Source organism: Silene latifolia, chromosome 10 (assembly GCF_048544455.1).
Source record: "Silene latifolia isolate original U9 population chromosome 10, ASM4854445v1, whole genome shotgun sequence".
NCBI lineage: Eukaryota > Viridiplantae > Streptophyta > Magnoliopsida > Caryophyllales > Caryophyllaceae > Silene > Silene latifolia.
The window spans coordinates 10,684,696-10,710,212 of record NC_133535.1 but is presented as its reverse complement, the minus strand read 5'-3'; the positions used below and the strand labels follow the sequence as shown (position 1 = coordinate 10,710,212).

The following is a 25,517-nucleotide window of genomic DNA, read 5'->3' as shown; positions in this document are numbered from 1 at the left end:
TAATTTCAGGAGACTACTCTTGATTAAACTACTGAACTACTGTTAGTACTGTATTATAACCCGCGCATCCTTCCTCGTCTGTATAACCACCCTGAAACCACCACTCATCCCGCTAAGGGTAGCTACATCCACATTAACCTTCCATTTCCCTGACAGGAGGCTAGCATTTATTGGGGAGATGATTTCGTTGGCAGTAGGACTCTCGAGAATGCTATTAGCCTCACTCGCTGCATGCTTGCCCCTAGCCCCCTGCGCAACACATCAATTCATTCGGTAAACTTGAATTACCACCACCTGTAAAGCTTATTATAATACCCTCACCCATTTCCAGAGCATTATTTCATTGGCATAGCTTAGCCCGAACCACGCTATACCAGTCCTTCACAGTATCAACATTTGCCCATTGATAATAATTACCATAATACAGATGAACCTTATTTAAAAAAAAAAAAAAAAAAAAAATTGCTGCCTTAAACAATCAATCCGACTCAAGTTCGGACTAAAATGGATGGTGTAATTTAAAAGTATATTGTGATTGTCCTGATATTGGTGGGATAAGCGACTCTATTACTGAGACGAGAGTTCACATCACGACTGTCGAAGAAATGCATGATATCGCAAATGCAAGATACGCTGGCAAATCTAAACTCTAAAAGACAGTGAAATAAGTGATGGGTTGATTATCTACAGACATGTAGATATCAAAATTCAGTACGTAAACTTTCACCCAAAGTCGAGGAGAGAATAAATTCCTATGTTATTTCGACCTTTCAGTTGACAACGTCACATGATGTGTTAACAGGATACAACACTGCAACACCAATTTAGGCCACAAGGAGGGAATATATATTCACAATACACACAGGATACATACAACACTGCAACACCATTCCATTGAGTAAAAGGCATCATTGACAATTTGAAGCTCTTAATATAAGTCGAACTAATAAAGCTTTCTAATTTCCGTGATTAATGTCGTGCGTAATATCTATATCATATTGATTTAATATATCCACTAGGATAATATCTACAAAATTGAAGAATTATAATAACCATAACAACAAAAAGATAATAATTCCAATAATAATCAAGATTATTCTGCATACTCTTCTTTCCAACAAGCACCTCTTATTTCTGAGGTAGACAACTCACATACTAGTAGTACCCTGGCTTGCATGCAATTGAACCCATTCCAAAACAGCAAAACCTGTGGTTATTACATATATATAACCAAATTAAGTGGTCATTATCTCTGAACCAACCGAAGATTATTCCAACTTGGGATGTAACGTGCATTGACCCAAGCCCAAGGTAGTCCTTAAATCCTCAAGTCAAGTGATAACAAGAATGACTGGCAGACATAACTTATCCTAAAGACAAGCTCACGGCAGTATAACCTCATACTCCTAAGACGGTTTTACATAAATATATTATAAACATGGATCTAACCATTTAATCAAGGTCCATATTAGTGAAAAAGTAGTTATTATAAATATAGAGTTTGGATATTATTATGCATAGTTCTTACAATACGAATATACGATTATGGTATTGCACTATCATTGTTATATTTTAGCTAGAAGCGTAAACTAAATTCCCCATACAATAAAGGAACAATCAAAGAAACACAATTGATCGGGACTAAAGGAGAACGACTCAAACATGTAAGAAGTATTTATGAAAAGTTGAATGATCAAAGCTGAAGAGATTTTAATCAAGAGGTCGGCTAACGATAGGAGAACGACATAGATGGGGCACATTTGGGATGTAAACATGCATTGACCTCTAAGAGACAGAGACCAGTTAATAAAACATGATGATGTAAGTGCCTATATAAATCAAAGAGTGAACAAGATCAAGAGCATCTCACACAAAAAAACTGCTGACAACTACACACAACTAACAATGAAACCAATCCACCACCAGACCCAAAATGAAAGTCCAAGTAATATTCCTCTACTTTGTCGCAAACCGGCCTTTCTTCTCGTCTTTGTTTTTGTTATGCAAAATATTACAGTAACTTTTTCACTGCGTAGCATTGACTACCCAGGCAACGAGACCGACCACACTGCGTTGCTGGCCATCAAGAGCAAACTACTGGATGCTTCCAACCGGGTTTTAAGCTCATGGAACGATTCTATTCACCACTGTTCTTGGGAGGGGGTTAATTGTGGACGTAAACATAAAAGAGTGACTATATTAGATCTGAGTTCTAGAGGATTGGCAGGAACCATATCTCCTTTCATAGGAAATCTGAGCTTCCTTAAGATCCTTGACCTTTACAATAATAGCCTATATGGCGAAATCCCTAGACAATTAGGTCATCTAGTAAGACTTCACATACTACAGCTATATAACAACACACTTGTAGGTGAAATTCCAAAAAACATATCAGGTTGTGTTAACCTCAGAGTACTTTTCTTAGCCAACAACAAGCTAGAGGGAAAACTCCCAACAGGATTAGGATTATTGTCGAAGCTAAAAGACATTCGTGTACAAACTAACCATCTTATGGGGGCTCTTTTTGACAACATACAAAACCTTACTTCTTTAGTATTTATAGCGGCTACTTACAACTCATTTACAGGAACTATCCCAAACAACATTGGTAAGATGCAAAATCTAACCTTCCTTGGGGTTGGAGAAAATCAACTCTCGGGTACACTTCCCACATCCCTTTTTAATATCTCCTCCCTTCAAATTCTTGATTTTGCTCACAACAAACTACGTGGAGAACTTCCAGCAGATGTTGGCGTCAATGTTCCTCGTCTGACATGGCTAAGCCTCATGGAAAACAACTTTACAAGATTAATTCCAATCACAGTCCAAAACCTCACAGCTCTTGAACTTATTGCAATCGGTTATAATAATTTTATAGGAAATGTTCCTTTTTATTTTGGGAATTTTCATAAGCTAAATTTTTTATTTCTTGGAGGGAATTTCCTAGAGGGTAACATAAATTTTATAGATACACTGGTTAACTGCAGCCAATTACAAATCCTCATTTTGGGACCGAATCATTTTTCAGGAATATTACCCAAATATGTTGCCAATCTCTCCACCTCTTTGCAAATACTCGATATACGAAATACTCTAATAGGTGGAAAAATTCCAGAAGGTATTACCAATTTCAACAATCTTGAGGAGTTGGAGATGAACAACTGTAAATTAACGGGATCTATCCCTCAAGATTTCGGGAAGCTCTACAAATTGGAAAAACTTTATCTGCACTCCAACAATTTAAAAGGTAAAATTCCCAATTCCATGGCCAATTTATCATACTTGAGTTGGCTTTATTTACATGACAACATATTGGAAGGGAGTATACCTCCAAACCTCGGGAATTGCCAAAGCTTGTTGTACCTGCATTTATCAAACAATGAACTTAATGGAACATTGATCCGAGCTATTTGAAGGATCCGCTTCATTTATTGAATTACATTTGTCTCACAATCATTTGGAAGGCACCCTTCCTTTGGAAATGAGTAAACAAAGCAACCTACAAATCTTAGAACTAGCTAACAATAAGTTTTCGGGTTTCATTCCACATAGTCTTGGTGAATGTTCTGACCTTCAATACCTCTTCATGGATGGAAATTCTTTCCAGGGAAATATTCCATCATCTTTTGCTTCTTTGACTAGCTTCAAACATATTGACTTTTCTCGAAACAATTTATCTGGCCCAATTCCAACATTCTTTTCTAAATTTCCTACATTATATTACCTTAACTTATCTTATAACGACTTTGAGGGAAGGGTTCCAACGAACTCAAAGATTTGCAAATGCTAGTGCGGTCTTTTTGTCGGCAATAACAGACTCGTGGAGGAATTAAATGACTTCATTTACCTAAGTGCATTGAGAAGATCAAAAGCCCGGAAAGACGAAAAGAATAATGTCTCATGCCCTTAAATTGATAGTCCCAATTGTTGGCGCACTAATTGGGATGGTGGCCATAGCATCAGGGCTGTATCTGGCATGTATCAAAAAGAAAAAGACACCTCTTTCATCAGGTTCAATGATGGGGATTGTAACCATGAAAGTGTCTTACGACATGTTACTCAAAGCAACGGTGGTTTTTCTTCGAGAGAATCTACTTGGGATGGGATCATTTGGATCCGTGTTTAAGGGGATTTTGGATGGAAATACGGTTGCAGTGAAAGTTCTCAACTTGCAACACCGTTTTGCATCTAAGAGTTTCATGGCAGAGTGCAACACGTTAAGGAATGTCCGTCACCGGAATCTAATAGGCATCATAACAGCTTGTTCTAGTATTGACTTTCAGAGAAATGATTTTAGAGCCCTAGTATACGAGTTCATGCCCAATGGAAGCCTAGACAGATGGTTACATGGAGTCGACAGAAACATGAGCCTTGCACAAAGGGTGGATGTAGCGATTGATGTGGCCCATGCACTCATCTATCTCCACCATGAGTGTGAAACTCCAATTGTGCATTGCGACTTGAAACCAAGCAACATATTGCTTGACAATGACATGGTTGCTCATGTTGGAGATTTTGGATTAGCAAGGTTTCTTACTCAACCTCGACATCCGAATCAAAGTAGTACAATTGGAATTAAGGGAACTATAGGCTATGCTGCTCCAGGTAATAATCGTGTATTCGTGTTATTCCTATTTATATTTAGTCTGACAAAAATCATATAACTATATTATCATCGAAAGACTTAGATGCACAAACTCAAAGAATCTTTGGACTTATTATCTATTTACGACCCATTTATGTGTCTAAGCCTTGTCCTTGGGTTCACATGTCAGAGTATGGGCTCGGAAGTGAGCCATCTACGGAGGGTGATGTTTACTGACTATGGCATATTGCTACTCGAGCTAATGACAGGAAAGAGTCCAACAGACAACATGTTCAAGGAAGGCTACAACCTTCATATGCATGCAGAAGCAGCATTACCTCACCAAGTCTTGGAAATTGTGAAACCATCGCTTGAAGAAGATAACCTCACTGAAGAAGCCGAAGACCCAAGGGCAGTCCAAGGTGAGCTTCAAAGAAGAGTGGAATGCATTACTACTGTGATCACTGTAGGAGTGTCGTGCTCAAATCATTTGCCACAACAGCGAATGAAAATAGTCGACGCGAGAAGCAGGCTTCAATCAGCAAGAGACAACCTTCTTGGTGCTAGAAACAGGCGTAATCTTCCTGCAAGAGGTATATCATTAGACATATTATGACTTTACAGTTAATGAATCATTCGTGAAGTTTCAATTTGATTAGAAGTTATGCTAACATAACATTATTTCTTCTTGTAGCGCTGATGGTTAAAGGGGCCTGACCGCCTAAGGCTGATTTTAATCAGGAATACAAGCATTCGTCAAATGAAGTCTCAGAATAGAATTATTAAGACTACGAATATACCATATTGTTGAATGTAAAATGCTACTCCGTATTAAGTTTCAGACAGTCTGTTGTATACATGACTAATAAATTATTAAATTGTTAAGTATTGTTCGGGTCCGTTGTAATCATGTACTGTAATTGTGTATTGTTCTCCCTCAATGCTAGCTGGTTTCGTGTATTAAGCTGAACATCCTTCACAAAATAATACTCTCTCAGTTCCATTCATTTATTTAGCTTCGATATAAAAAAAAAAAAAAAAACCTCACGAAGATAAGAATAAGAAAAGGTAAACAAATGAATGAGACGGAGGGTCTACCCGCGGGCCCGAGTTTCAGCCACTTTAGTAACAAGATTAATAGTTATGGGGTCTATAATATTAAAAAAAAAATTCATACTACTTTAACATTATGAGTTTATTAATCTGCCGTTAATGGTGGTTGTCGGTCGCCGCCTATTAGAGAGGTGGTTGCCACTCGCGTATAAGTGTTGTGGTGGTGGTTTTCTTGTGTCAGTGGTGGAGTGGTGGTATTGTCAGAAGGGTTTGGTTGAGTTTTATCACTTTTATGGGATGAGGGAAAAGAAAGAGACTTTAGTTGGATTTCTACAGTCTGCCAGTATGAATTCAGAAAAGTTGTGATTTTGATTTTTTTTTTTCTTTAATAAAGGGTCTAAGGGTCGGGTATGGGTCTCATAACTTAGACCCGGACCCGAAATATTTTCTTAAGATCCATACCCGACCCATACCCATTGGGTCTGAAAAAATGAGACCCATACCCGACCCATTAGGGTCCGACCCTCAGGGTCTGGGTCGGGTCCCCGACCCACTGCCATCCCTACCTACGAGTGCTCTGAGAAGCTATAACCTCAATTTTAGGAGGTTTCTTGTGTTGAGCATAATAACAAAATAACACACTTGTAGGTGAATTTCCACCAAACATATCTAATTGTGTTCACCTCAAAGTTACATCGTTAAACCACAACAGACTCGAGGAAAACCTCTCAAAGGGGTTATAAGAGCATTGTCAAATTAACATTACCTATCTGTGAAACATAACAATATTAGGGGTCCTTCTGTTAATAGATCATGATTACTATCAAAACACTGAGTAAGTGTCACGGTCCGCTACTTTTGCCGGACCGTGGCGCGCACCCTTGCCCGTCTCAAGGCAAGATGCAAGCGACAAGGATCTTCGTACTAGTGAGGGATCGCCCACTAGCACGATACTCGGGTCTCGGGTCGGTGTGTGTCGGGAATCCTAGTCACGATTATCAAGTCCGACACACGAAAGCAATAAAAGTAAGCAATACGATTATTGAAAGCAAGCAACAAGCAACAACAAGCTTTTGGATGAGAAGCGGTTTTTCATTGACTAGCACCTCTCATAGAGGCAAATTTGATTATTTGGTCCTGGTAGCAGGATACATTGAATTTACAAGTTTAGTTCAGAATAGCGATATACCTATTTATGGAAACCTATTCTAAAACTACTAAGAAAATACTTACTACAAATGTACAATGGAAATGAAAATACATAAGCATAAATAAATCTAAGGGCTCAAGTGTGCGGATCGTCACACTCTCCCCCACCTAATCTGTTGCCGCCCTCGGCAACACAAAAATCTTGAATGGTGCTTCAGTGAGACATCCTCGGTGAGCTCTGACTGTCCATGCAGTGTTGGGGATGGTCTTGTACAACTCGGCTTGAATCTGCGCTTCGTCCCAAACAATGACTGGCATCTTCGTCCCTTCAAGGATAGGCTGGAGGTCCTTGACATAGAAGTTGCCGAACATCATGTTCTTCAAGTCCACCTCGTGCTCCTTGCCTCTCGGGAAAGTCCACTTTGCCGCTGCTTGGAAAGACCTCTCTCCGGCTTCCTGCAAGTACTGGCCCCAACGGACTTTCATCTTGTCTCTCGTCACTTCAGCACCTGCATTCAAGGGAACGTGAGATCTCCAGGACGCCGAATCAGCATTTCGGCGCGGCCCCCTGATGGTACGAGGCCTTATCTCTTGGGTCGACCGACCCGAAACCACCAGACGTCGATTCAAGCACATCGACGCGGCCCCCGATGGTATGAGGCCTACTTCTTTGGGCATCTCGGCCCTCATTGTCTACTCCTCGGTGAGGGGGTAGACTCTTCTTTCGTCCCCCAGGCCACTTAGCATCGTAGTTAGCCTGGGTCTTGTTCGCCCTCGGCTCCACCGAACCTTTAGGCATTCTCCAAGGTTGCATCCCTTGTTTCGGCGTCGGTATCACCCTCATAGCCGAAATTCGATGCTGCCCCTTGTATTCGTCGCCGTCTACCGTATTCACTACGATAGACCCCATTAGTAGCATCGATCCGTCACTTGGTTTCAATACTACCAATGCTTTTTCGAAAGAACCGCATCCCGAGTACTAACTTGAAGTCATCCAATGAACGGTGGTGAAGTCGAGCTCCCCTGCCCACTCACCCACTTGGACCGCGACCTTCTTAGCCACTCCTTGGACGCGTCTCATTTTCCCATTGACCGGCTTCAGGCAGCTGTTAGCATCCCGCAGAACTAGCCCCAACCGATCCGCTTCCTCTTTCGTAACAAAGTTATGGGAGGCGCCCGAGTCGATCAAGGCCCGTGCTTGCTTCCCATTCACCATCAAGTCCACGTACATGAGCCCGTTGGATTTCTTGGCGGAGGAATCTTCGTATTTCCCCATCGCGCTGATCCGTTGGAGTGAGCCCATCCGTGGTTGGTCTTCACCATCACTCGAGTCTTCGTTACACTCTTGGTGATAGTCGGCCAACGCCCCATCAAGACGTTCTTGAGCCCCTTTCGGCATCTCCTTGAACATGGCATTGAACTCCGCTTTGTTCGGACAATCGGCCATCTTGTGAGGACCCTTGCACACAAAACACGCGAACGGTCTCTTCGTTGTGGAAGCAAAGAGAGTTTCCCGCCTTAGAAGACGAGCTTGAGGGCGAGTTTGTAGTGCTCGCCGATTGGGCTTGACTTCCTTGTGAGCGGAACCGACTGTTCCCAATCGAAATGCGCTGTTTTGTGGCCTTTGTCCATTGTACCCACTTTGTGATGCACCCATATTCCCCGTTGGTGCCACAACTCTTGGTGCCTCTCGCTCTCCGTGAAAGTCGAGTAGGCGCTCCGCAGCCGATATGGCCGAAGACAGAGTTTTGGGATTCTGCCTCATGACCTCTTGTTGTGCCCACCTCTTCAACCCGTCAATGAACTCGAATGTCCTATCCGTCTCGGACATTTCGCTAATCTCGAGCATGCACGCTGAGAATTCCCTCACATATTCCCGGATTGATTTGGTGTGCTTGATTTCCTTCAACTTCTTCCGAGCAACAAACTCCGTGTTCTCGGGGTAGAAGTGATCCTTCAAGATCCTCTTGAAGTCGGCCCACGATGTCACCGTAATCGTGCCCGCATCAATTTCCTTGTACCTAGCCCTCCACCACATCTTGGCATCGTCGACTAGATACATGCTTGCCGTGACAACTTCCGCGTCTTCGTCGAGCCCACTTACTCGGAAGTATTGCTCCATATCGAAGATAAAGTTATCGACCGCTTTCGAATCCCTCGCCCCATCGTAGGCACGAGGTGGGGGTGCCTTCACCTTATGGCTCCCCATAGATTTCCCGTCATTGCCCACCGCTTTCACGAGCGTGGCACAAGTGTTCTCTAACATCTCGACCTTTCGGTGCAGATGATTGATCTCTTCCTCCCGATCGTCGGGGATCGCACCACTGATCGCTTGGATGCGAATGTCCATCCCGTCTACCTTCGTCTCAAGGTCACAAACCGTCTTTTGCAACTCCTCGAGGCTCGCGGCCATCCGCATCACGATGTCCTCGAGTTTGGGAAGCTTAACGTCGATTGTGTCCTCTAAGGCATCCACTCGGTCCTCGATTGTTTCGCCCATTTTCTCGATCACGATGAACAAATGCGGCTTGCAGACGCCCGTCCGAAGACCGGGCTCTGATACCAAATGTCACGGTCCGCTACTTTTGCCGGACCGTGGCGCGCACCCTCGCCCGTCTCAAGGCAAGATGCAAGCGACAAGGATCTTCGTACTAGTGAGGGATCGCCCACTAGCACGATACTCGGGTCTCGGGTCGGTGTGTGTCGGGAATCCTAGTCACGATTATCAAGTCCGACACACGAAAGCAATAAAAGTAAGCAATACGATTATTGAAAGCAAGCAACAAGCAACAACAAGCTTTTGGATGAGAAGCGGTTTTTCATTGACTAGCACCTCTCATAGAGGCAAATTTGATTATTTGGTCCTGGTAGCAGGATACATTGAATTTACAAGTTTAGTTCAGAATAGCGATATACCTATTTATGGAAACCTATTCTAAAACTACTAAGAAAATACTTACTACAAATGTACAATGGAAATGAAAATACATAAGCATAAATAAATCTAAGGGCTCAAGTGTGCGGATCGTCACAGTAAGCTTCTCGACTTAATGCTAACTTGGTTCCCTATATTTTAATCAACTGATATGTAGATCATTAATGGTCAGTGAGCTTCTCTATCTATCATAATCTCTGATTCTCTGATTTGAAAAGAAATCAAAATGGGAAAAATGAGTATTTAATTAAGAGAATATGACTATATGAAATACTTCGTATTCTACAGATTTTTTTTTTTTTTTTTTCAATCTTATATACTCCCTTCGACCCAGACGAAAGGTAACATGGTGAAAAATGAGTTATTTAAGAAAAGGGGTAAAAAGGAGGGGCAAAGAGTGAAAGATCATAAGAAGGCCGAACCTAATCCTTAATTTGAGACGCCTTTGTTATATCGAATCTCTACGACTTTTGACTAATATATGCTTCCTAATCTTCTAATAATATCTAAGAAGATATAAGCAGGTAAACTTAGGACGCGCCTATCTTTACCACGAGCACCATGCCTAGGCAAAACAAGTTGCCATTGTTATTCACTAAAGAGTACGTAGCAATCATGGATTTAAAGTTATCATAGAAAAAACAGTGTCATTACATTATTGACTGGAAACTTCTGATGTGACGAGTTTCCCGTGAGAGATGGTGTAGACGTGTAGTTTTGGTTGAATTACCTGCATATGGAAATCAGAGAACAAGGCATCATTGAAGCTCTTAATATACAAGTACAATGGATAAAGCTTTCTAATTTCGTGATTAGTGTCCGAATGTCATGGGTGATAACAGATTAGCTAAAAATTGAAGTGTAAACTAAATTCCGTCACAATAAAGCATAAAACAAAGAAAAATAATTGATCGGGACAAAGACATTAGACAGTATATTAATAGTGTAACATGCATAATAATTTTATTGAATCAAGATAGTCCATGAATCGTGAAATTTGGGGCACGTTGACCGTAAGTCAAGCTCTAACAAGCACGGCTGACGCGCAAGAGTGCAAGACTCAAGAGTCATTTAGGATGTAACTTCTTGTCCTAAAGGCAAGCTGCCTGCTTAAGGCAAAATAAGCTTGTCTTTACTTCAACAACTTCTGTAGTGTGTCACTGTGTGGCCCAGAAACCTACTTTTTTTTAAAAAAAAAATACGGACCAAAAATTTAGCGAAATAGTGTCTCTTAGAATCGGAAATATATGAGAAGGAAGACACATTATTATTCCCATTCCCGGATTAAACCAAACAACTTTAAACATGTATGGGGTTCTAACTCCATACCTCCTTGGAGTTAGAATCCATTCTATTCTATACCTAATGTTTGAACCTAACGCCCCCTAAATAGTAGTCTTATCATTTCGACAATTCGTCATCATTTTAACAATACCTCATGTCATATGCATGCTTTAGTCAGTCAGCAAGATGCAACCTTGTCAATGCTATATTTGTGGACTTAACCTTCCTTCCGCGAGGTATCCGTTTTTGCTTTCAAATACTGCCCAAACATAAAAAGTTAACGACACATATACGAGGTACATTACTTGCCTCATTAGATCGTAGAGAAAAACGTGTCCAAGTACCATACTCATTTTTAAAAAGCGTATGCAACATAATACGAAGAATCTACCCACCTTGAAAAAACATAAAAAAGAATTATGTTCTTTATCAGTTACAGTGCTACTCCGAACATCGGAACATTCATACTTAAATGAAAACATAAAGAGCATCCAGTCCCACACATAAATATATGTATACTACAACAGCATATACAATAAAAATTCACATGTAGGCTTTAATTATTTTGTAGTTCAAAGGATCTTATTATTCTCACCTATAGCGAGGCATAATATCGAGGTACTTGTCTATGTGCGATTGGTCCGACTCGTCTCTCTTAACAAATAATACCGATGTTTTAAGTCAAAAGATGAGGTTTTCAAGGATACACGATAAGATATGAAAAAACCTATATGGCAAAACATAAAAAGACGACTATTATGTTCCTATGCTTCAAGAATTCCACAAAGCTGGGAAGTAGAGCGCATTCCATTAATAAACCAGTTCATAGAAAATTAGCAGTACAATTCATATGTTAGTACGGTCTCAGTAGTAAAGCATCTACAGATGTCGATGTTTACATTTATGACATATTGGCACTCAAGCGCATGACAGGAAAACACCAAAAGACAACATTTTCAAGGAAGACTATAACCTTCATATACATGCAAAAGTAGGAGTACCTGATCAAATAACCGACGTCACAAGCAGGCTTCAATCAGCAAGAAAGGACCTTCTAAATGCTAGAAAAAATCACAATCTTCCTGCAAGAGGCATATCACTAGACATATCAAATGTTTCCAAGTACAAAATTAATGACAGTTCTAATTTGATAAGAATTTTATGCTGACAGTACAGTATTTACGCTTGTGACATTATCGAATCTGCCAAAGTTTGATGTAAAATCTTTCAAGTTCTGTAAATTCAGGAAACACTTGACTAATACCCCATACATACCAATCATTTGTCTACCTTTGATTAAAATAGCCCTCATAAATAATAAAAAGGTAAACCAAGAATGATTAAAATTGTTCTCTACTTTACTTGCTAGTTGCTACCGAATAATATTCCGCTGCTCTGATTTCTACTAACTTTTTAAGGTTCACTGAATGTTGTATCATTCTCCAGAAGTCTACAAGACCAGAGAATAAATTATGGTTTAATTCACCATAAAGCCAAACAATCTATAAAGCTCGTCTGATTGCTGAAAAAGTTATTCATTGTTTAAATGCCTACAAAAATGAAAGAGGGGTAAAGTTCAAGAGCATCTCACAAAAAAAAAAAAAAAAATACAATATGAAACCCATCCACCTAATCATCTTTGTTTTTGTAATACTCAATATTACAGTAACCATAGCATTGCGTAGTATTGACTACTCAGGCAACGAGACCGACCACACTGCGTTGTTGGCCATCAAAAGCCAACTATTGGTTCCTTCCAACAGCATTTTAAGCTCATGGAACGAATCAATTCACCATTGTTCTTGGGAGGGGGTTACTTGTGGGCGTAAACATAGCAGAGTGACTGCACTAGATTTAAATTCTAGAGGTTTGGCAGGAACCATATCTCCTTTTATAGGAAATCTAAGCTTCCTCAAGTTCATTAGCCTTAGCAATAATAGCCTATAAGGAGAAATCCCCAGTCAATTAGGTCATCTATTTAGGCTTCATGTACTAGGGCTAGAAAACAACACACTTGTAGGTGAAATTCCAGCCAACATATCTCGCTGTGTTAACCTCAGACAGTTTTTCTTATCCAACAACAAGCTAGAGGGAAAAATCCCAACAGGACTAGGAGCACTGTCAAAACTTAAAGACTTTCATGTAGAAAGTAACCATCTTCAAGGGGCTTTTTTTGAGAGCATACAAAACCTTACGTCTTTGGAATCAATAAATGCTAATTTCAACTCCTTTATAGGAACTATCCCAAACAGCATTGGTAGGATGCAAAATCTAATCTTCCTTGAAGTGGTACAAAATGAACTCACAGGAGTACTTCCCATGTCACTTTTTAATATCTCCTCCCTTCAAATTCTTGATTTGGATTCCAACCAATTACACGGAGAACTTCCTGCAGATGTTGGTGTCAATATTCCTCGTCTGAGATCGTTCATCCTCCGCAAAAACAACTTCACAGGACTGATACCAATCACGATCCAAAATCTCACAGCTCTTGAATTTTTTGGACTCAGTTCTAACAATTTTATAGGAAATGTTCCTTCTTATTTTGGGAATTTTCATAACCTATATTATTTATCTCTTGGAGGGAACTTCCTAGAGGGTGACATTAATTTTATAGATACACTTGTTAACTGCAGCCAATTACGTTTCCTCATTTTAGGACCGAATCATTTTTCTGGAATATTACCCAAATCTGTTGCCAATCTCTCCACCTCTTTGATATGTCTTGGTATGGAAGATATTCTGATAAGTGGAAAAATTCCAGAAGGTATTACCAATCTCAACAATCTTGAGCTGTTATGGATGGACAACTGCAAATTAACAGGATCTATCCCTCAAGATTTCGGCAAGCTCCAAAAATTAGAACACCTTGTTTTGAGCTCCAACAGATTAGAAGGTAGAATTCCCAGTTCCTTAGGCAATATATCACACTTAAGTAGGCTTTATTTAGATGACAACGTGTTGAAAGGGAGTATACCACCACATTTGGGGAATTGCGAAAGCTTGTTGTACCTCCGTTTGTCAAACAATGAACTCAATGGAACCTTGGTCAATGAGCTATTTGAAGGGTCTGCTACATTTATTGAACTATATCTGTCTCATAATCATTTGGAAGGTTCCCTACCTTCGACAATGAGTAAACAAGGCAACTTAGTAATCTTAGAAGTGTCTAACAATAAGTTTTCAGGTGTCATTCCCGATAGTTTACGGCTCTGTTCTGACCTTCAACACTTGTACATGGATGGAAATTCCTTCCATGGAGATATTCCTTCATCTTTCGCTTCTTTGTCTAGCCTCCAAGAAATTGACTTTTCTCGAAACAATTTATCTGGCCCGTTTCCATCCTTCTTCTCTGAATTAACAAAATTATATTACCTTAACTTATCTTACAACGATTTTGAGGGAAGGGTTCCAACAAATTCAGTATTTGCAAATGCAACTGCGATATTTGTTGCTGGCAATAGCATGCTTTGTGGCGGAATTAAACAGCTGCATTTACCTAGATGCATTGAAAAACAAAGCATGAAAAGGAGTAAGGTGATCATTCCGATCATCAGTGCACTTGTTGGGGTGATCGCCATAGCGGTAGGGGCCGTAGGGCTGTACCTGGCATGTATCAAAAAGAAAAAAACACCTCTTTTATTAAATTCAGTGATGGGGAAAGCAACTATGAAAGTGTCTTATGACATGCTACTCAAAGCAACGGCTGGTTTTTCTTTGGAGAATCTACTTGGGACGGGTTCCTTTGGATCCGTGTTTAAGGGGATTTTAGATGGAAATTTGGTTGCAGTTAAAGTTCTCAACTTGGAACATCGCAGTGCATCTAAGAGCTTCATGGTAGAGTGTAACACGTTGAGGAATGTCCGTCATCGGAATCTAGTAGGCGTTATAACAGCTTGTTCCAGCATTGACTTTCAGAGAAATGATTTTAAAGCACTAGTATATGAGTTCATGCCCAATGGAAGTCTAGACACATGGTTATATGTCGATGGAAACCTGAGCCTTTCGCAAAGGGTGGATGTAGCGATTGATGTTGCCCATGCACTCATCTATCTCCACCATGAGTGTGAAACTCCAATAGTGCATTGCGACTTGAAACCAAGCAACATATTGCTCGATAATGACATGGTCGCTCATGTTGGGGATTTTGGATTAGCAAGGTTTCTTACTCAACCTCGCCATCCAAATCAAAGTAGTACAATTGGAATCAACGGCACTATAGGGTATGCTGCTCCAGGTAATAATAGCCTGATTCCTATTTATAATTAGTCTGACAAAAATCATTTATATGCGGAGGGTCTGACAACTATATTATCATCAAAAGACTAAGATGCAAAAACTCAGCAATCTGGTGGACTTAATGCATGTAGTAGCTGTAATATTAATTCACCTAAAATAGACCTCTTCATACATGCACAGTTAGTGACTTTACCTAACTAACATATATTATTATATTAATAGTAAATGAAGGTTGTAAGGCTGCCTATCCATCTATCTACTACCTATTTTATGTGTCTAAGCCTTGTCCTTGGGTTCACATGTCAGAGTACGGCCTCGGGAGTGAGCCATCTACAGAGGGCGATGTTTACAGCTATGGCATATTGTTACTTGAGCTAATGACAGGAAAGAGTCCAACAAACAGCATGTTCAAGGAAGGCTACAGCCTTCATCTGCATGCAAGAGGAGCATTACCTGACCAAGTCTTGCAAATTGTGGATCCATCGCTTGAAGAAGATAATCTCACTGAAGAAGCCAAAGACCCAAGGGTAATCCAAGATGAACTTCAACGAAGAGTGGAATGCATTACTGCTGTGATCAGCATTGGAATGTCGTGCTCAAATCATTTGCCGCAACAGCGAATGAAAATAGACGACGCGAGAAGCAGGCTTCAATCAGCAAGAGACAACCTTCTCGGTGCTAGAAACAGGCGTAATCTTCCTGCAAGAGGTATATCATTAAATATATCATGAGTTTACTGTTAACTAATTACTCGTGAAGTTTTAATTTTCTTAGAAGCTAAGTTCTGCTAACATAACATTATTTCAACTTGTAGCGCTGATGATTACAAAGGCTTGACCGCCTAAGGTTGATTAGAAAAACAAGCGTCCGAGAGAATTAATAAGACTACAAACGTACCATAGTTGAATGTAAAATGCTTTTAAGTTCCTGTCATTTTGCTGTAACCTACTACTACTCATGTTTATCCTGTAACAATAGTTGTTTTTCAAGGTAGCTGGTTTCTTTTGTTAAGCATCTTTGTGACCAAATTTTGCATCTGGTACCAATATCAATACTAAGATTATCAACAACATATGGCTTGGTTTTTTCAGTCGAATTATATTCATGATAAAGTTAAATCAAATTTGAACTGCAGGAATTAAAAATAAAAATAAAAGTAAAATTACACCTTTCTAAAATCGTCAATTTATTTTGACCCTCGAAATATTTGCAGCTTTCTTAGTCTTTAACTTTCATTCTTCTTCGTCTTTCTTCTTTGTTTCATTATTAGCACCAGTGCTAGTGATTAGTCAAGGCCTATTAAATGATGAGTTAAGCTAGTACGATTAATTTACCAAAATGTTATCTAGAGCGTATTCCATTAAATAAACCAGTTCATAGAAAATTAACAGTACGATTAATTTACCAAAATGTTATCTAGGCCAAAGAAACAGATCGACAGAATATGCCTTGCTCAATTATAACCACTACGGGTGTGAAACTCTAATTGTTCACTGTGTTCTGAAACCGAGCAACATATTACTCGATAATGACATGATTGTCTTATTATGCTGGAGGATTTTGGATTAACAAATGTCAAAGAATTCACATATTAAGAGTACGGTCTAGGAAGTGAAGCATCTACTGATGTCCACATTTAAAGTTATGACATACTGTTACTCAAAGCTCATGACGGAAAAAGATCCAAACGACAACATTTTCAAGGAACACTATATTTGCAAAAGGAGTACCTGATCACAGCTTACAAATTGTAGACCCATAGCTTGAATAAGATATCTTCAGTGAAGAAGTCCACGACAGGTTGTCAATCAGACGAGCTTCAACGAAGACTGGAATAATGTATTATTTCTGTGATTAGTGTTGGACAGTAAGTCAGTAATGCACTATCTTATTTAATAAAATAATTCACAGAAAATTCAATTCAATCATCAAAAAGTTTTCTATGCTAATTATAACTACTCATATGCCTCGAAAAGTCCTTATTTGAGCTTACCGTGCTAGACGGAGTATTTTTAGGGTGACTAGTGATTGATGGGTTGGGCAACGGCCTTTAGACCTTAAGCATCAATCTTACTCCAAAAAATAATTAAAGGCTAATAGTGACATCGAATATAGAATGCTAAAATACGTTTCTGTCTATGACAAATTTTAACACTGTCAATCTCCCCACTATCCATTCGATCTTTTGGTCGAAAGTCTTGGGAGCACCTTCACACACAAGATGGTGATATATTGTGAAATCGAGTCATCGCCAACGCGCCGCGTAAGTTATACGGTTGGAGAACAATTACCATTCACCAGAACTGAAATAGTCTTTGCACGCGTAAACTAACAGTCAAAAAGCAACCAAAATGACATTTCTAACCTACTTGTTATTCTTCTCTTTGTCAAGTACAATAGCATTGGCTAACAATACTTCTAGACTTGTAAAGTTCACCAACAATTCCCCTTTGGTGGCCGTAGTAGTGTAGTACTCACCCTATTCAATAAAGTAACACAGATTCTTATTAAAAACGGATATATCCGTTTTAAGATTAAGACGGGTCAAGTAGTGTGAATAACACAAAAGCAGAATGCATAGGAAAAAACAATGGATTGGTCTTTTATGCACAAGTGGGATGATGCTTGACCCGTTTTATTGTTAAGACGATGTATCCGTCAACAGATAAAGTAATCATAGACAATACAATTAATTAACTGACCGAATCGTATTACTGGCCATCAATTGCTCATGCTGAAGGAGATTAAGCTGATCACATGAGTGATATATATATATATATCTCTGCATCTTCATTCCTAGATGACCATAAAAACAATGAGATTTGCAATATTGATGGTTATGATTTTTGCCGTTATTGACTAGATCAACGAACCAAAGAGAATTTAAAATACTTGAAACTATATGATGCTCATAAATATAACAAGCTGTGTTTAATCTTTCCAATGGCTAAGTTTACAGCTACCAGATTCTCCTCTATCCAATAGTAGCGCATGTTATTACAACCCGTGCATTTTTTTTGCACGGGTTTAAAACTAATTTCATTAAAACTTGTTTATAAAAGTTCAATTGATAAAACTCTTTAATTTATGTATAAGTTTCGAAATGTCGTCCTCCAAGCATTAACTATAATACATATGCATGCTTTAGTCAGCAAGATGCAACATTGACTTAATTTTCCTGCAAGGTTTCAGTTTTTGCTTTCAAATACTGCACGAAAATAAAGACACGTTATATATGAGGTACGCTGCACGCCTCATTAGAACTTGGAGAAACTCGTGTCCAAGTACCGTACTCGTTTTTAATAAGCGTATGCAACATAATACGAAGAATCTAGTCACTTAGGAAAAACATAAAAAAAAATTCTTATCAATTACATTAGTACTGACTATAATACAATGTTTCTAGAAATAAAAAAATGGAAATCTTTCTTTAACCACAAATTCTTGTTTAAGACGATAATATCCATTTTACCGGTAAAACGGATCCAAATAGGTATCATGTAATAGGAGTAGTTCTATAGTTTTGTCCAAGTAATAGCAACAAATATGTCTTAATTACATCACGTGATAGTATTTGAATCTGTTTTACCATTAAAATGTAGTATATTGTCGTTTTAAGCAAGATTAGTTATTTTTTAACAAGCGTACAGACTAATCTCTTTTCTCTTTTGCAAATTTACAATCATCACATTGATAGTGCGAGGAAGCCACTTAATCACCAGCAACACAAGACTCTTAATTAAAGTGCTACCAAAAATTCCACATTGTTGGCCAAAAGTATCAACTTTGCATTCTATTCAATCAAGTACTCCATAATTCATATTTTATAGCAAACATAATTAAGTTCACCCAAAAAGGTTTCGATGCCAATGAAAACTTGTAAATGTGCCTAGAAAAATCTTCAGAGATTGCCATTTTTTGTAAAGCAGGGAGTAAGTCATGATTTAATTCACTATTCTGATCTGAAACCGAGCAACATACTGCTTGATGATGACATGATTGCCTATCAAAGTTTCATAGTTAATGAATTCACCAACATACAACATATTCAAGGAAGACAATAACCTTCATATATTTATGCAAAAGTAGGAGTACCTGATCACGGCTTACAAGTTGTATTTTTGTCCTCAGTAAAGAAGTCCGTGATAGAAGGGCAATCAAGCTTCAACGACGACTGGAATGTATTTTTGTGAATAGTGTTCAGAGTGTCATGCTCCAACCCATTGCCACATGATCAAATGAATATATCCGACGCCACAAGCAGGCTTCAATCAGCAAGATAGGCCTTCTAAATGCTAGAAAAAAGCGTAATCTTCCTGCAAGAGGCACATCACTAGACATATCAAATGTTCCTTAGTAACAAAATTAATGACGGTTTTAATTTGATTAGAAATTTATGCTGACAGTACACTAATTCTGCTTGTGACATTAACGAATCTGTCAAAGTTTGATGTAAAATCTTTCAAGTTCTGTAAATTCACGAAAAACTTGATTAACAGTTTAATACTCCCTACGACACAATCATTTGTCTACCTTTGAATAATATACTTGTTATCTACTTAGCTGCGCTGATTTTTACTAACTATCTAAGGTTCACTAAGTCAAGACCCTCTCCATTTCCTAAAAGAAATAGTTGGTCCATTCCAAATTGTATTCTGGCGTCATCCAACGGCTCTAAGTTTATGCATGAAAATAAAGAAATAATGACTATAGAATAGAAACCATTATTATACGATTCTTAGAGAGGAAATGGAGAGGATCCTTTTATTCATTGCGGTTTCCATGTTGGACTATGATAAGCCAAAGACCAAATCTACAATACAACAACAACATCAGAGCCTTAATCCCAAAATGATTTGGGGTCAGCTGAAAATACTAGAGAATAAATTATGTTTCTAAACATGGAAGTCTTTCTGAGGGCACTGACCTCATTTCTCTAAGAAAAATCAGTACACTGCAAAGAAGCCACTTAATCAATCAGGTAGTAATTCATGTAGAATTTCAGAGAGGAGGAATTTCATAAAGACAATTGTATTTTATTGATAGTTCGATGTCTACGATTACAATAAGAGACACATTATATAGTGTCTAAAACCTAGACCTAAAATCGTCTAGAAGATATTCTTCATATCATAATTATATTATTATGATTATGGTATAATACCGTAATATTCTTGAACATCCCCCCCTCAAACCCATGATAATTTGTCGAAATTGCCATGGGTTTGCACAACATTAATAAGAAAAACAGAGATAGAAAATAATGAAACTTATTCGGTCTTCGGTGGATCGGAACGTCGTAACTTTTCGAACCCGTCAAAATTAAATTCAAACGATCAATATTTTTGAATTCGTTGAAATTTCATGGTCAAGAACGCAGCAATTTTTCGAACTTACTTTATTATTCATACAAAACTGCATAAGTATGCATTTTGTTGCATCTAAGTATTTCATATTTTATAGTAAACACAATTAATTAACAACATCAACAACAACAACAGAGCCTTAATCCCAAAATGATTTGGAATCGGCTCTTTAAAACTGTCCAAGGGTGATCGCACAACTCAAAATGCGAAAACATAGAAAAAGAAAAGTGAAAAGCAAATGGGAGTGAAACATCATACAAAAAGAAATTCATATAATAACATTAAACTCTTATAGAGGAATAGAATAAATTGTAGTTTAACTGCCTATATAAATGAAAGAGTGATCAAGTTCAAGAGCATCTCACATACAAACCAAACTACTGACAACTACACAATATGAAACCAATCCACCTCCAAACGCAAATTGAAAGTCCAGCCTTTCTAATCATCTTTGTTTTTGTAATACTCAATATTACAGGAACTTCAGCACTGCATAGTATTGACTACACAGGCAACGTGACTGACCACATCGCGTTGTTGGCCATCAAAAGCCAACTATTGGTTCCTTCCAACCGGGTTTTAAGCTCGTGGAATGACTCTATTCACCACTGTTATTGGGAGGGGGTTACTTGTGGGCGTAAACATAAAAGAGTGACTGTACTAGATTTGAGTTCTAGAGGTTTGGCAGGAACCATATCTCCTTTCATTGGAAACCTGAGCTTCCTTGAGATCATTAGCCTTTCCAATAATAGCCTATATGGAGAAATCCCCAGTCAACTAGGTCATCTTTTTAGGCTATATGAACTACTGCTGTATAACAACATACTTGTAGGTGAAATTCCAGCCAACATATCTCGTTGTGTTAACCTTAGAGTGTTTTACGTAGCCAGCAACAACCTAGAGGGAAAACTCCCAACAGGACTAGGAGCATTGTCAATGCTAACAGACTTTCGTGTACATACGAACCATCTTAATGGGGCTCTTTTTGACATCATACAAAATCTTACTTCTTTAGAAACAATAGTTGCTCCTTACAACTCATTTACAGGAACTATCCCAAACAGCATTGGTAGGATGCAAAATCTAATCATCCTTGAAGTCGGAAAAAATCAACTCTCAGGCACACTCCCCACGTCACTTTTTAATCACTCCTCCCTTCAATTTCTTGATTTTTCTGAGAACCAACTACATGGCGAACTTCTATCAGACGTTAATATTCCTCGTCTGACATGGTTCAGCCTCGAGGGAAACAACTTCACAGGACAAATACCAATCACGATCCAAAACCACACAGCTCTTGAAGTTATTGGACTCGGTTATAATAATTTTAGAGGAAATGTACCTTTTTATTTTGGGAATTTTCATAAGCTAAATTATTTACTTCTTGGAGGAAACTTCCTAGAGGGTGACATTAACTTGATAGATACACTTGTTAACTGCAGCCAATTACTTGTCCTCACTTTGGGACCGAATCATTTTTCAGGAATATTACCCAAATCTGTTGCCAATCTCTCCACCTCTTTGGAAGTGCTCGCTATTTCAAATACTTTGATAAGTGGAACAATTCCAGAAGGTATTACAAATCTCAACAATCTTGAACATTTATGGATGGACAACTGCAAATTAACGGGATCTATCCCTCAGGATTTGGGGAAGCTCTACAGATTGGAACTAGTTTATCTGGACTCCAACAATTTAAAAGGTAAAATTCCCAATTCCATGGCCAATTTATCATACTTGAGTTTGCTTTATTTATATGACAACATATTGGAAGGGAGTATACCTCCAAACCTTGGAACTTGCCAAAGCTTATTGTACTTGGATGTATCAAACAATGAACTCAATGGAACCTTGGGTGATGAGCTATTTGAAGGATCTGCTACATTTATTGAACTATTTTTGGATCATAACCATTTGGAAGGCTCTCTACCTTTGGAAATGAGTAAACAAAGTAAGCTACAAATCTTAGCACTAGAAACCAACAAGTTTTCGGGTATCATTCCAGATAGTCTTGGTGAGTGTTCTGACCTTCAATACCTCTACATGGATGGAAATTCTTTCCAGGGAAATATTCCGTCATCTTTCGCTTCTTTGACAGGCCTCCAAAAAATTGACTTTTCTCGAAACTATTTATCTGGCCCAATTCCAGCATTCTTTTCTAAACTTCCTACATTATATTACCTTAACTTATCCTATAACGACTTTGAGGGAAGGGTTCCAACGAACTCAGTATTTGCAAATGCAAGTGGGGTCTTTCTTGCTGGCAATAACAGACTCTGTGGAGGAATTAAACAGCTTCATTTACCTAAGTGCATTGAGAAGATCAAAAGATCGGGAAAGAAGAAAAGTTTAATGTCTCATGCCCTTAAATTGATAATCCCAATTATCGGTTCACTTGTTGGGGTGGTGGCCATAGCGGCTGGGTTGTATCTGGCATGTATCAAAAAGAAAAAGACACCTCTTATATCAGGTACACTGATCGGGAATGTAACCATGAAAGTGTCTTACGATATGTTACTCAAAGCAACGGCTGGTTTTTCTTCAGAGAATCTACTTGGGATGGGATCTTTTGGATCCGTGTTTAAGGGGATTTTGGATGGAAATACGGTAGCTGTGAAAGTCCTCAACTTGCAACGCCATGGTGCATCTAAGAGCTTCATGGTAGAGTGCAATGCGTTGAGGAATGTCCGTCACCGGAATCTGATAGGCATCATAACAGCTTGTTCAAGTATTGACTTTCAGAGAAATGATTTTAGAGCACTGGTATACGAGTTCATGCCTAATGGAAGCCTAGACAAATGGTTACATGGAGGCGACAGAAACATGAGCCTTGCTCAAAGGGTGGATGTAGCGATTGATGTGGCCCATGCAATCAGTTATCTCCACCATGAGTGTGAAAGTCCAATAGTGCATTGTGACTTGAAACCTAGCAACATATTGCTTGACGATGACATGGTCGCTCATGTTGGAGATTTTGGATTAGCAAGGTTTCTTACTCAACCTCGACATCCGAATCAAAGTAGTACAATTGGAATCAAGGGCACTGTAGGCTATGCTGCTCCAGGTAAGAATACTGTGATTCCTATTTATAATTAGTCTGACAAAAATCATATAACTATATTATCATCAAAAGACTAAGATGCACAAACTCAGTAATCTGCTGGACTTGTTATCTATTTACTTCCCATTTATGCGTCTAAGCTTTTGCATTTGGTTCACATGTCAGAGTATGGGCTCGGAAGTGAGCCATCTACAGAGGGTGATGTTTACAGCTATGGCATATTGCTACTTGAGCTAATGACAGGGAAGAGTCCAACAGACAACATGTTCAAGGAAGGCTACAGCCTTCATATACATGCAGAAGCAGCATTACCTGTCTTGCAAATTGTGGACCCATCGCTTGAAGAAGATAATCTCACTGAAGAAGCTGAAGACCCAAGGGCAATCCAAGGTGAGCTGCAAAGAAGAGTGGAATGCATTACTACTGTGTTCAGTGTCGGAGTATCGTGCTCAAATCATTTTCCACAAGAACGAATGAAAATAGTCGATGCTAGAAGCAGGCTTCAATCGGCAAAAGACGGCCTTCTCAGCACTAGAAACAGGCGTAATCTTCCTGCAAGAGGTATATCATTAGACATATATATCATGAGTTTACAGTTAACAAATGATTCTGAGAGTTTCAATTTGCTTAGAAATTCCGCTAACATAACATTATTTCTACTTGTAGCGCTGATGGTTACAGAGGCCTGACCGCCTAAGGTTGATTACAATCAGAAAAACGAGAGTCCGCCAAATGAAGCTCCAAATGTACCATAATTGAATGTTGAACTTTTAAGTTCCTGTCAGTTTGCTGTGAACATGAGTAATAAATTGTTATGTATGTACCCTACTACTTATCATCAAGTAATTACGTTTGTGTTTTCTCAAAGCTAGCCGGTTTGTTCAGATTGTGACTATTCAATTCCGTGGTTAATATTCCATACTTCATCTTTATTCATTGTTCGTGTCAGCTAGTATGAGCTTAATGATTAGTTAAGGCCTAAACGTGATGAGTTAAGCTTCATCTTTATTCATTGTTCGTGTGGTTGAGCTTTGATATGTTCAAGATTGATTTCTACTTATAGCGCTGATGGTTACAGGGGCCTGACCGACTCGACTGAGGTTGATTTAAATCAGGAATACAATCGTCCGAAAATGAAGGATCAAAATAGAATTAAATCAGGAATACAATCATCCGCAGGTTTCTTGTCTTAACCATAACATCCACATAGTTATGGACTATGGTTAATGCACGCTGATCTCCACAAAAAATACTTCCTCCGTCTCAATCATTTGTTTACCTTTGATTAAAATTCCCCTCACAGAATAAAACTGTAAACAAATGAATGGAACGGAGGGAGTATTACGATTTACGAGTGCTCTAAGAGGCTAACGGTCAATTTGTCAAATTGGTGGCTTAATTACGATTTACGAATTATTAGTAAAATTATATGAACAATAGCATTAACCAAATTTGAATTAAAAAAGATTGAACAAAAGATTGTACCTTTCTAAATCTTCAACTCCAAACTTGAAAAGATTAGGGTTTGCTACATTCCATTAACACTTGAATGATTCAATTCCGTGTTTAAGTTTACATAAAATGTTGAAGCTTTTCTTTTCCTCGATGTTTTAGCTTCCATGGTGTTGGTTCAATTGTTGATCCGACTTGGGAACGCGAAATAAACCCGAGACGAAATTAACGAGTTCGGGCTAGTGGTTAAGACTTAAGACATTGCAATTAAACCTGGCAAACGGGTTATTCAGTTTGGTTGCTATTGGTTCGATTTAAATAGGGTAACTTCAGTTTTAGTTTCAGTTTGATTTCGATCGGGTTTATTTCGGTTAACCACTTTAATTGATTTGT

General features: G+C 38.7%; 1 long non-coding RNA gene and 2 pseudogenes across 1 annotated transcript; 2 read left to right on the top strand and 1 right to left on the bottom strand.

Moving 5' to 3' along the window:
* Positions 1–3,893: 3,893 nt before the first annotated feature.
* Positions 3,894–5,492, top strand: LOC141607087 (putative LRR receptor-like serine/threonine-protein kinase At3g47570; annotated as a pseudogene).
* Positions 5,493–12,581: 7,089 nt separating this feature from the next.
* Positions 12,582–16,317, top strand: LOC141605074 (uncharacterized; annotated as a pseudogene).
* Positions 14,059–25,293, bottom strand: LOC141605076 (uncharacterized). The gene is made up of 6 exons (XR_012526290.1): positions 25,158–25,293; positions 23,985–24,224; positions 19,341–19,561; positions 16,976–17,093; positions 15,699–15,944; positions 14,059–14,612 (listed from the first exon to the last, which is right to left on the bottom strand). It is a non-coding gene; the product is annotated as an uncharacterized LOC141605076 (long non-coding RNA).
* Positions 25,294–25,517: the final 224 nt, after the last annotated feature.